Source organism: Mesoplodon densirostris, chromosome 2 (genome assembly GCF_025265405.1).
Source record: "Mesoplodon densirostris isolate mMesDen1 chromosome 2, mMesDen1 primary haplotype, whole genome shotgun sequence".
Lineage (NCBI taxonomy): Eukaryota > Metazoa > Chordata > Mammalia > Artiodactyla > Ziphiidae > Mesoplodon > Mesoplodon densirostris.
This window is the reverse complement of record NC_082662.1, coordinates 80,298,446-80,310,960: the sequence shown is the minus strand read 5'-3', so window position 1 is coordinate 80,310,960 and position 12,515 is coordinate 80,298,446. Positions and strand designations below refer to the sequence as shown.

Sequence of the window (12,515 nt, the reverse complement as noted above, 5' to 3'; positions counted from 1 at the left end):
TAATTAGTAAGAGAGACATTTCAATTTCCAGATGTTTACATTTCACTGTATAGAATCTGCGTATCTACAGTTCTTTGTTATTTTTACTAATTGGGATACTCATAGTCTAAAGAATATTTAAAATGGAGATTATTGGGCCTGAGGAAGTCCAGGAATTTTTTTAACCAGTACCTTACCCCTAGGTGATTGTGATGTGTACATGTTTTGCATCTCACTCTTTGAGGAACACTTGACTACTAGGTCTCTTGACTACTAGGCAATGTAAGCGAAGACCAACAACATTTTGCCCTTTTGACAGCTAGGTAGTTTGTACAGGGGACTTGAATCCATGGTAAACAAACATCCCCACTGCTGTAAAACAGGTGTCATGGTTCTTACACATTTGTAAAAAGGTTAGCACTAGATTAAAAGGACAATCTCCTGTTGTGGCCTTGGTGGGCAGATTGCAACTCCGGTCCAGAGAGGAACTTTCCCCTCTGTAAGGTCAGACTTCCACTGTCATTTCTGTTGACCATGGGAGGGGGATAGGTATTGGACCACGAAGACAAATGGTATTTCTCCCTTACACAAAATGTAGGACACTCAAACACTACTACTCAAAAGCTGTGGAAGAACACCAGACAAATCAACACAAGAACAATATAACCCAAATACAGGATTGCAAGGATAGTGATGAAATGTATATGCCAGGCACGTAGAACCCATCTTACCCAAAGTGAGACCGAAGAAGGAAAGAAATCCTAGGTTAATGTCCCTTTCTGGGCACCATGTTTTGGTCCCCAGCACCACACATCTCCATCTTTCCAAGTATGGACTGAGAGCAGTAGCCTCCCTCCTCTAATGCTCCCCAGTTTCTAGTGATTGACCACAAAAGTCCCATTCAGTAATGCCTGACTCTGCAAGCTGCAACCAGTTAAGTAAATCTTAAAATAGTTATTTTTGCAATTATCGAAGGTTGGTTAGTGCATGCACATTATAGAACATTTGGAAAATGCATAATGAAAACATCCATGAGCTACCCAGAAATAGCCACCAGCATTTTGGTATTTTTTTTCTTTCCAGCTGTTTGCTATGCTTTATTTTTAAAACATAGCTGCAGTTCAGGTATAGTAATGTGATTTGTTTAGTTTTTTCATTTTCCTGGCTACGAAAATGTATTAGATAACTAGAAAAATGCAGCTAAGCATAAAGGGAAGGGAGGGACTTAGCTCCTGCCACTCAACTATGTCAACATTTTGGTCTATTTTTTAGAATACATTTTAAAAACATGGATCAATAAAACTGATTTTAAAGAGTAATCTGTGGGCAGAGGGTGTATTTGCTTTTTTAGAGAGTGGAGCTTACAGCCTTAGCTCCAGGTGTGGAAAAACTCCCCATACATAGGTGGGCAGCCACTTCACTGGTAGAATGTGAAGCCTATTTCTGTTTGGGGCCTACATTTTTAGCAAGTTAGGAATATTAGTGAGCTATGCAAGGCCATTTCTATGAAGATAAAGTAGATCCATCCTGTTCATGCTAGCATCTTTAAACAGTTGAAAACTTGGTTACTGTGGCCCCTTCCATTCGGGTATTTAAAACAAAGACTTGCTGGAAGCCACTTTTATGGACAATTTCTATTACTCTAGTTCAAGGATTTGATTATAAGTTTCATGGAATCTGAGTTTGCTCCGGTCTGATCTCCCCATTTTGTAGTTCAGAGAAGCCTAGAGAAACCAAAAGCTCTGTCCAAGTTCACTTAGCAGAGATGGGACTCACTCAGGTCTCTTGATCACTCAATTCACTGCTCCTTTCCACTGAACCATATTGTTGAAGCTTATTTCACAGGAAGCTGCTTCAGGCCTGACTTTAGTTGTAGCTTTCAAATAGACTTCTTTTCAGTTTATGAATGAACAGAATTATTCAATGCAATACTTGTATCTGGCTCTTTGGCGAATGCTCTTCAGAGTGAGTTTTTGAATTTTTAAATCAGCTCAGGTGATAAGGAGTTAATAGCTAGAAACTGTTCTTTTAGCTCTTCCTCCAAATGAAATGCTTCTTAAACTAAATGTCTCTTGATAGTAATCCTCTGTGTTCAAAGCAACAAATGTACTTTACCCAGGGTTGTCTTTGGTTTCTGAGCTAATTTTGTATCGCAGGTGCAAGATTTACTTTGATTATCAAGATGAACAGCTGGGAGGGGTCAGCCTATTACCCATCTGGTCCTAATCCAGCCAAGAGGCCTCTGTGCCCCATGCCAATATTTCCAATTGTCAGTGGCCCTGACTTTTCCTGTTGCTGGAGTTTTAATCTCATTTGCAAATTGTGGAGCTACTGAGAGATTTTTGGCCCCCTGAACACCTCACTCTCTCCCTCCCAGGTATTACACATAACATACTTACATCAGGATCTCAAGGTCTTAAGGTGTCACTGCAAAACCACTATTTGGCTCATCTCTAGGCCGCAGGGATGCCAGCATCTCTCAAAAGCACAAACTTCCATTCATAATCCTACTGGCATTTCTCTGGCTGGGGGGACTTTTAACTGCCATTCTGGGACGCTCAAGGTCATACTTGGTGAAAAGAGGAGCAGGGAAAAAAAGGTGACCATGAAACTTTTCTTCTGCAGAGTATCACAACCTCATGGTTTTTCTCTGATCTGCAACAGCCTATGGCTGCTATAGCCGTTTTTGGGGTTTTTTTTTAGGTCATCATTCCTCTCTTTTTAAGTGAAGTAAAGTCGATTTACAATGTTGTGTTAATTTCTGCTGTACAGCAAAGTGATTCCGTTATATATACTTTAAGATTCTTTTCCATTATGGTTTATCATAGGATATTGAATCTCTGCTGTACAGTAGGACCTTGTTTATCCATTCATTCTATATATAATAGCTGCTAACCCCAACTACCCACTCCATTCCTCCACCAGCCCCCTCCTCCTTGGCAACCACAAGTCTGCTCTCTGTCCATGAGCCTGTTTCTGTTTCGTAGATAGGATCATTTGTGCCATATTTTAGATTCCACATATAAGTGATATCATATGGTATTTGTCTTTCTGACTTCACTGAGTATAATAATCTCTAGTGGCATCCATGTTGCTGCAAATTGCATTTCATTCTTTTTTATGGCTGAGTAGTATCCCATTGTATATCCATTCATCTGTCAGTGGACATTTAGGTTGCTTCCGTGTCTTGGCTATTGTGAATAGTGCTGCTATGAACACAGGGGTGCATGTATCTCTGAATTAGTTTTGTCTGGATATATGCCCAGGAATGGGATTGCTGGATCATATGGTAGTTCTATTCTTAGTTTTCTGAGGAACCTCCATACTGTTTTCCATAGTGACTATACCAACTTACATTCCCACCAACAGTGTAGGAGGTTCCCTTTTCTCTATAACCTCTCCAGAATTTGTTATTTGTGGAGTTTTTAGCAATGGCCATTCTGACCAGTGTGAGGTGGTACCTCGTTGTAGTTTTGATTTGCATTTCTCTAATAATTAGTGATGTTGAGCATCTTTTCATGTGCTTTTTGACCATCCATATGTCTTTGGAGAATGTCTGTTTAGGTCTTCTGCCCATTTTTTGACTGGGTTTTTTGTTTTCTTGTTGCGTTGTATGAGCTGTTTGTATATTTTGGAAATAAAGCCCTTGTCAGTTGCATCATTTGCAAATATTTTCTCCCATTCTGTAGGTTGTGTTTTCATTTTGTTGATGGTTTCCTTTGCTCTGCAAAAGCTTGTAAGTTTGATTAGGTCCCATTTGCTTATTTTTGTTTTTTATTTCTATTGCCTTGGGAGACTGGCCTAAGAAAACATTGGTACAATTTATGTCAAAGAATGTTTTGCCTATGATCTCTTCTAGGAGTTTTATGGTGTCATGTCTTATGTTTAAGTCTTTAAGCCATTTTGAGTTTATTTTTGTGTATGGTGAGAGTGTTCTAACTTCACTGATTTACATGCGGCTGTCCAACTTTCCTGACACCACTTGCTGAAGACATAACAACCGACACTGCAGAAATACAAAAAACCATAAGGGAACACTATGAACAATTAGACCAACAAACTTGACAACCTAGAAGCAATGCACAAGTTTCTAGAAACACACAGCCAACCAAAATTGAATCAAGAAGAAATAGATAATTTGAACAGACTGATCACTAGAAGTGAAATAGAATCTGTAAAAACTCCCTACAAAGCAAAAGTCCCCTCCAAACAAAAGTCCAAAACCAGATGGCTTCACAGGCAAATTCTAGCAAACATACAAAGAAGAACTTATACCAATCCTTCTCAAACTCTTCCAGATACTGAAGAGGAGGGAATATTCCCAAAGACATTCTATGAAGCCACCATCACCCTGATACCAAAGCCAGACAAAGACACCACCAAAAAAGAAAATTACTGGCCAATATCTTTGATGAATACAGATGCAAAAATTCTCAACAAAATATTAGCAAACCAAATCCAACAACATATAAAAAAGATCATATGCCACAACAAAGTGGGATTCACCTCAAGTTCACAAGGATGATTCAATATACACAATCAATGTGATACACCACATAAAAAACACATTATCATCTCAATAGAGACAGAAAAAGCATTTGACAAAATTCGACAACCATTCATGATAAAAACTCTTACCAAAGTGGGTATAGAGGGAACATATCTCAACATAATAAAAGATATTTATGACAAACCCACAGCCAATATAATGCTCAATGGTGAAAAGCTGAAAGCCTTCCTGCTAAAATTTGGAACAAGACAAGGATGCCCACTCTCACTTCTTATATTCAACATAGTTTTGGAAGTCCTAGCCACAGCAATCAGACAAGAAAAAGGAATAAAAGGTATCCAAATTGGAAGGGAAGAGGTAAAACTGTCATTATATGCAGATGACATGATACTATATATAGAAAACCCTAAAGACCTCACACAAAAACTACTAGAACTGATAAATTCAGCAAGGTAGCAGGATACAAGATTAACATGCAGAAATCAGTTGCATACTTAGGAATAAACCTGACCAAGGAGGTGAAATACTTTGAGAACTATAAAACATTAATAAAGGAAACAGAAGATGATTCAAAGAAATGGAAAGATATCCTATGCTCTTGGCTTGGAAGAATTAATATTGTTAAAATGGCCATACTACCCAAAGCAATCTACAGATTTAATGTGATTCTTATCAAATTACCCATGAAAATTTTCACAGAACTAGAACAAATAATCCTAAAATTTATAGGAACCATAAAAGATCCAGAATTGCCAAAGCAACCCTGAAGGAAAAGAGCAAAGCAGGAGGCATAACCCTCCCAGACTTCAGACAATACCACAAAGCTATAGTAATTAATCAAAACAGCATGGTATTGGTGCAAAAACACACACACGGATCAATGGACCAGAATAGAGAGCCCAGAAATAAACCCACACACCTAGGGTCAATTAATCTTTGACAAGAGAGGCAAGAATATACAATGGGAAAAAGACAGCCATTATTTGAAATAAATATTTTGAGACATCTGGGAAAGAAGATCATTGGTATGTAAAGTACTTAACAAGAGTAATAAAAACAATCAAACAGTGCTATTATGTTGAATTTAAGATTCTGCCAAAAGATATTTTGTTTTAAATTGACATAGTTGAGAAAGTTAAAACACAAAAGAATTGGGTTTAGTGCTTTTAAAGACGTTAGAAAGGGTACTTTGTTCTATACTGTTCTGAAAGACAGGTCTAGGATGCAAAAGTTACATGGAGCTCCCAGACGACCATATGGTCAGGTTGAAGACTTCACTGAAGGTATTTAAGCAGAGACTTAGCTGATCTGTAAGAGATTTCTCTGGAAAGACCTTACTGCCTCTGTGGTTCCTTCTAGCTCTACAGCTAGAAAACTTAATGATGGACTCAGAGCTTTCAACATCCTCCTGCATTGCTGTGGCCCAACAAATATTATCTGGTATTTGATATCTCCTTTCACTGTCCTAATTTGTCACTGTGAGCAGAGGTCTGCTCTTCAGTACAAGAGAGGGGCTTGAATTTTGGCCCTTATACCACAGTTTAGCTCAGTGACTTTGAGTCGACCATCATATTGGAGATGGTCAATGACAGCTCTAAGGCATTTAATTAAGGGTCTTCTAGTAGCATGGACATCAAATTGTGTAGGCTAGGGGCTTTGATGGAAGACCTCAGAATTAGCTCCAGTGAGTGACAAACTGGGCCCCCAGCTTGCTTCTGCTCTGACTTTGTTATGTGCTGGAGTAATACTGAAGACTATAACTCCGTCATTTTACAGATGAGAACATGAGGGTGAAATGTTCACATATCACTAGTAAGGTGAAATCACTTGTCCAAGGTCACACTAATAGTAGCAAAATAAGGGCTAGTCCTAGGTCTCTTTGCTACCTCCATGTGATGATTTTCCAAGTGGCTATAAGTTGTTTTTTTTTTTTTTTTGCGGTATGCGGGCCTTTCACTGTTGGGGCCTCTCCCGTTGTGGAGCACAGGCTCCGGACGCACAGGCTCAGCGGCCATGGCTCACGGGCCCAGCCGCTCCGTGGCATGTGGGATCCTCCTGGACCGGGGCACGAACCCGTATCCCCTGCATCGGCAGGCGGACTCTCAACCACTGCGCCACCAGGGAAGCCCCCAAGTGGCTATAAGTTTTAAGTGACAGCTTATATGTGGAACTTCTCTACAGATTAGGAAGAACTAAACTTAAATGAGGGATGACTCTTGTGGTGGTTGTCAGAGGGACACTTTTATTATGTTGGAGCCCAACTGCAATTCATATCAACAACTAATCCTAGGTTGAATCTCAATCACTCATAGAAACTTCCTAATATTTTATATTATTCTAAATGTCTTTGTATAGAGCAAAGCAGGCCATTCCTTCATCCTCCACTATGAAGACTCTGGAGATACAAGATACAAGAGGTGAATAAGGCATGCCCTGTCCTGATGCTATGAGTGTAAGATGGAGGTGTGTACAACCCCAAGGGAGTCAGAGAGAAGGAGACATTCATTGTACCTGTGTGGAAAGAGCAGGGCACAAAGAGGAAAAAAGTACTTTTTAACTGGAAAAGGCCCTTAAAGGATAAGTGGAAATCACATTGCTTGGGGAGACATTTCTGTGATGTGGTTGGTACATGGCCCCTATGGGCTACCTGTAGTCAGTCCTAGTTGTTTTTACCACCTGAAGAGGCCTTATCCACCCACTTTTCTCTCTCCTGCCTTACCCTAGTTTAGGCCTTTATTATCTCCCACAGTTGCTAAGGTGGCTTCAAGCTACTGCTCCAGGCTTCAGACTTGAACCCTCTGATCCATCCCTCTGATCCATTCTCCCCATGCAAATCTAACCACATTTCTCCCAGCTGAAGATGCTTCAGTGGCTCTGAGGCATAGGTGATTTATCAGAAACCTAATGAAACTTAAGGTGCACTTGCACAGACCCCTTCCAAGGCTCTGAACTTAATTCTGTAGCTATAAATACAAAATCATGGGTTTCTTAAAGAGGGCCCCCCAAATTGTATATACTTTTGGCCCCACAAAATTTAGATCTGCCCCTGTGACAAATAACCCTTTCTGATTTGGAGAAAAGGGAACCCTCCTACGCTGTTGGTGGGAATGTAAATTGGTACAGCTACTATGGAGGACAGTATGGAGGGTCCTTAAAAAACTAAAAATAGAGCTACCGTATGATCCAGCAATCCCACTCCTGGGCATATATCTGAAGAAAACCATAATCGGACAGAGAAAGATGAATATCATATGATATCACTTATATGTGGAATCTAAAAAAAGTGGTACAAAGGAACTCATTTACAAAACAGAAACAGACTCACAGACTTCGAAAACAAACTTATGGATACCAAAGGGGAAAGGTTGGGAGAGGGCTAAATTAGGAGTTTGGGATTAACATATACACGCTGCTATATGTAAAATAGACAACCAACAGGACCTACTATATAGCACAGGGGACTCTACTCAATATTCTGTAATAACCTATGTGGGAAAAGAATCTGAGAAAGAATAGCTATATGTATATGTATAACTGAATCCCTTTGCTGTACACCTGAAATACAACATTGTAAATCAACTATACTCCAATATAAAATGAAAATAAAAAACAAACGAGCAAAAAAACCCACCTTTCTGAACAGAGCCCACAATGCCTGCATAATACGACCCTTTCTTTCCTAGTCTTTCCTCACCTACTCCATTGCAGTTTTTACATATACTCCAGCTACAGTGAAGTTTCATTTCCTCAAAAGTGCCATGTTCTTTCATCTGTATCATTAAGCTCTTGGAGCAAGGTGTACACAGATGAACAAAGAGAGCATAGATGTTAACCCTTTTTGTCTTCTAGAAAGGAAGAATAAGAAAGAAGGCTCCAGTGGTTAACAGTCTGGAAGTTTACACGTCAGTTTTGCAACTGTTCCATTTTTTTTTCCCAACAGAAACATTTATTGAGCAACTGGACACTCTCAGTATGTGTTATGTTTAACAAATGGTGTGGTAGTTCATTTGTGGGAATTTTGTCCTTTTGAATTCCTTGATAGCCATCCATTCATTCATTTATTCAATCATGCATTGACTATAGTGAGCTTAAGAGCATGAATCTTGCTAACAGACTGGGTTTGAGTCCTGGCTCTTCCACTTACTATGTGACTCTGCACAAGTTACTTAGCTCTCTTAAGTCTCAGGTTTCTTATTTATAAAATGAGAATATTACAGTGCTTTTTTCACAGAGTTGTTGTGAAGATCCAATATGGTAACACAAAATACCTGATTTTTTAAAATGAAGGTTATTGCTTTATAAAAGGCTATTACTATTTATTGAACACTACAGTGTATCAGCGACAGAGCTGTGCACTTGGCATCTAAGATGAATAAAACACAACTTATGGAGAAAAGAGACATGTAAACAAATAAATGCAATAAAGCATGGAGAGTATTTTGCAGGTTATGGTGGGGACACAAGAGGATTTGATTAATTCTATGTTGGGAGAGAGTGGTCAGAGAAAGACTGTTTTACTTTAGCAGAATCTGGAAGATGATTAGCACTTAAGTTCACTGGGTTTAGCCCCATCTCTGGGAAGAGTGAAGATGATCACCATGAATTAAACAAGGAGGCCTCATACTGCATGGTTCCTGTGGGGATTACAAGCAGTTTGGCTGGCTTGCTCCCCTCCCATCAACATGTAAACACATTCCAATCTCTTCTGTGTCCTAAACTCCTTGATCCCTGGCACTTTCTTGCTCTTCATAGCCAAACTTCTTGAAAGATTCCCTCTCATTCCCACTGTAAAGCATTGCAGGCTAGTTTCAGCCCTGGGCACACCAGTAAAACTACTCTCATCATGGTCTCAAAAATATCCATGTTGCTAAAGCAGGTGGGACATCTCAGACCTCATCTTCACCAATTAACACTTCACATGTTGTCCATTTTCAATCCTCTTTGAAACTCTCTTTCCCTAGGCTTCCATAATACTAATTCTCTCCTCATTTCCTTCCTACCTCTGGGTTACTGCTCTTTTAGGTCTCTGTTGAGTCTTCCTCTTCTACTCATCCCTTAGAATTTTGTCCTTGGTTGACCCTTTTATCTTCTTGCTCTCCACACTCAACCTTAAATGATCTCATCTACTCCTGTGACTTCAGTTACCATCCAACGACCCTCATATCTCCAGCCCAGTCCTCTTCCTGAATCCTATGCTTGGACATCTCAACATGGATAAGTATAAGACATAATACAGAAAAAAGAAATATATATGCATTCTGTTTTATTTAATTTATATAGGTTTTATTAACTAAACTAGAGGTAATTTCCAGTTCAAAACAGTTATGCACACTTCAATTTAGACTGCTCTTTTCTTCAAAGGCCTCATTTCAAAGGTCTCCAATTTGGAGCGGTAGCTTCAAATGACAACGTTTAAAAGGCCATTTTGGCATTTATTTTCTACCTATTCTAACTAGACTATAACACAAACAACTTGAGGGAGTAGTAAAGCAGTAGTATCAGTGTGTAAAGATAAAGCAGGTACCAAGGAGGCATCAGGGGTTCTTTAGAAATCGAATTGCAATTTATTTACTTTATCCAAAAGATCCTGGGCTTTGATGAGTCCAGGATGGTGGATTAGAAAAAGGTACAACTCTTTTTTACAGTGTTTAGATGCTAGAAATCCCTGGATGTCTACTAAGTGGTTTACATGCAGTTTGGGGGTCAGAGATAAAATTACTGGGATTAAGGTTTTATCACACAATTTCAAATTTGTAAAAGTTAAAAGTAGTTACTATTTCCATAGAAACCTCTTTTGTTAATACTTACACTCTTAAATATTTCATGCATACTACACAGACTGCGTTAATCAGATAAGGCAATAAGGTATTTGTCATTTGCATATTGTTTAGTTTCAGTTAGTATGCATTTTTCATTATTTTTATTGTATTGCATTATGTCCATATTTCAAGAAGTAAACCAATAACTCAAAAGTAGCTCACTGAAATATAAAAGCATGAAGAAGCAAATGCTACAATTCAGCATAATGCTGTAAATGTCAAAAATACTGAACTGGATTCCACTGAGAATCTAAAATGTGAATCTGTATACTTGGAGAAGTAAATTTGTGAGTGTGATGACTTTGTATAAACAGCTAAAAAGAAAACAGAAATTAGAAACTATAACAACAATCACCTGAAAACTGGATTTTTTTTTAGGACCACTGATCTGCTTGCCTGTTTCCTACTGAGGCATTGAAGGTAGTGACATGAGGTTTTTAAGCTTTCATATTATTATTATTATTATTATTTTGGCCATGCTGCACAGCATGCGGGGGATCTTAGTTCCCCGAACAGGGATCGAACCTGTGCCCCCTGCAATGGAAGTGCGGAGTCTTAACCACTGGACTGCCAGGGAAGTCCCTCCTATTAATTTTCAAATAAAGTATACTGATCTCTTTGGTAAACTGAACAAATTTTTCTAAAACAAGTAAAAATAATGCTTTCTAGTATGAAATTGAATCACCATATAGACTCTTAAAAATGAGGGTCTATAATGGCAGAAGAGAGATGAAAATATGAAATGAGGATAAGTTGAAAAAGAATCCTGTGAGGCTCCATTTAAATTAGCATGAACTCATGATTTTGAAAAAGGTTTATTTGCTTCGTCTATCAACTGAAAGGGTCTAGATATCATGACTTCACAATAGCAATCAGATTTTAGTTCCTAAATATTCTTTCTCAAAAAAAAAAAAAAAAGGCTAATTCCAGGTTTGCAGGGAACACAAAAAGTGGGCCTGGAACATCTTATAGTGCAAGAAAGGAAGGGGGTACTCAAAGACAAATGGGCTCAAATCTGGGAACAATTTAAGCATCCAAGAAAAAAGCAGTAATAGTAATGGATTATAACACAATGATTTTAAAAAGTCCTTGCAACCATAGTGATACTCAAATTAAAAAAAAAAAGTGAGGTTACGAGGAAAAAGGGAAAGCTTAAAAAAAACAAAAACAAGAATGGCAGCTAATGCATGTAGATGAAATCCTACAGTTGGAAAATTATTTTGCAACTTCCAGTGTAATAATTTACTCAGATGAGTATTGGGAGGAAGGTTTTTGGAAATAAAATGATCTCAAGTATTACCTCAGATTGTCTATTAGTTATACAGTAAAACTGTTATCTTCAGAGAGATCTGATGATCACCACCTTAACCAAGTGATCAAACTTAGTGGAAAAATTTGAGATTACTATCTCCCAATGTGATGCAGTAAGATGTAATACCACTGATGTAGTTAGTATTCCTGGGGGAAGGGAGAGGGGAGTTTTAACTTTATTCTGTCTTCATTTTACTTTCAGGGGGAGTTAACTATTGACTGGTCTAATTTAAAACCAACTTAAACAAAAAGTTTGTGGTGTAACAGAAGAGGCACTGGGCAAGGAAAGGGTCATAGTTCTGGCTCTGCCACTTAGCAGCTGTGTGAGCTGGGGCAGCTTACTTCACTCCACCAACTTCATAGGGTAGTCTTGGGGATTAAATTAGATCATACATGGGAGACTAAAGTTTTAAAATACACTATTTTACTTCTAAAAACAGAAAAAGATGGTAATACTAATGTCACAAGCACTCAACAGTTTCAAGTCAGAGACCTGATTAATACAGGATGACAAGCAAGTGAATAAAGTAGATCTGAGTAGAAAGGGGAAAAAAAAAGGCAAGGTCTAGTCAGTGAAAATAGGAACACTTAAACTGCCCTAGAAAGTCCAGTGCCGAGATGGTGATCTTGACATCTTGGATTTCTGGCTTTCTGTTTATGTGTGTTCATGCCTAGGAGATACACAGTGCTGATTATTTGAAGGGAGGAGGGGTATTTTACAGATTACTCTACATAATTATATTTCCTTGACAACACCAAATAGGTATTTAATTTATGCAAATACCTACTTGGCATGCACACACACACACAAGAAAGAAAGAAAAATAAATTTTGTAACCAGTTTTGTCTCCCATTCTACTCCATCTCTTACAACATAGTTCCTAGATGTTAGCCCA

At 38.5% G+C, this 12,515-nt stretch overlaps 1 protein-coding gene across 2 annotated transcripts in view; it reads right to left on the bottom strand.

Moving 5' to 3' along the window:
- PKN2 (protein kinase N2) overlaps window positions 1-12,515 on the bottom strand; it is a 164,159-nt gene that overhangs the window by 14,204 nt on the left and 137,440 nt on the right. The window lies entirely within an intron of this gene.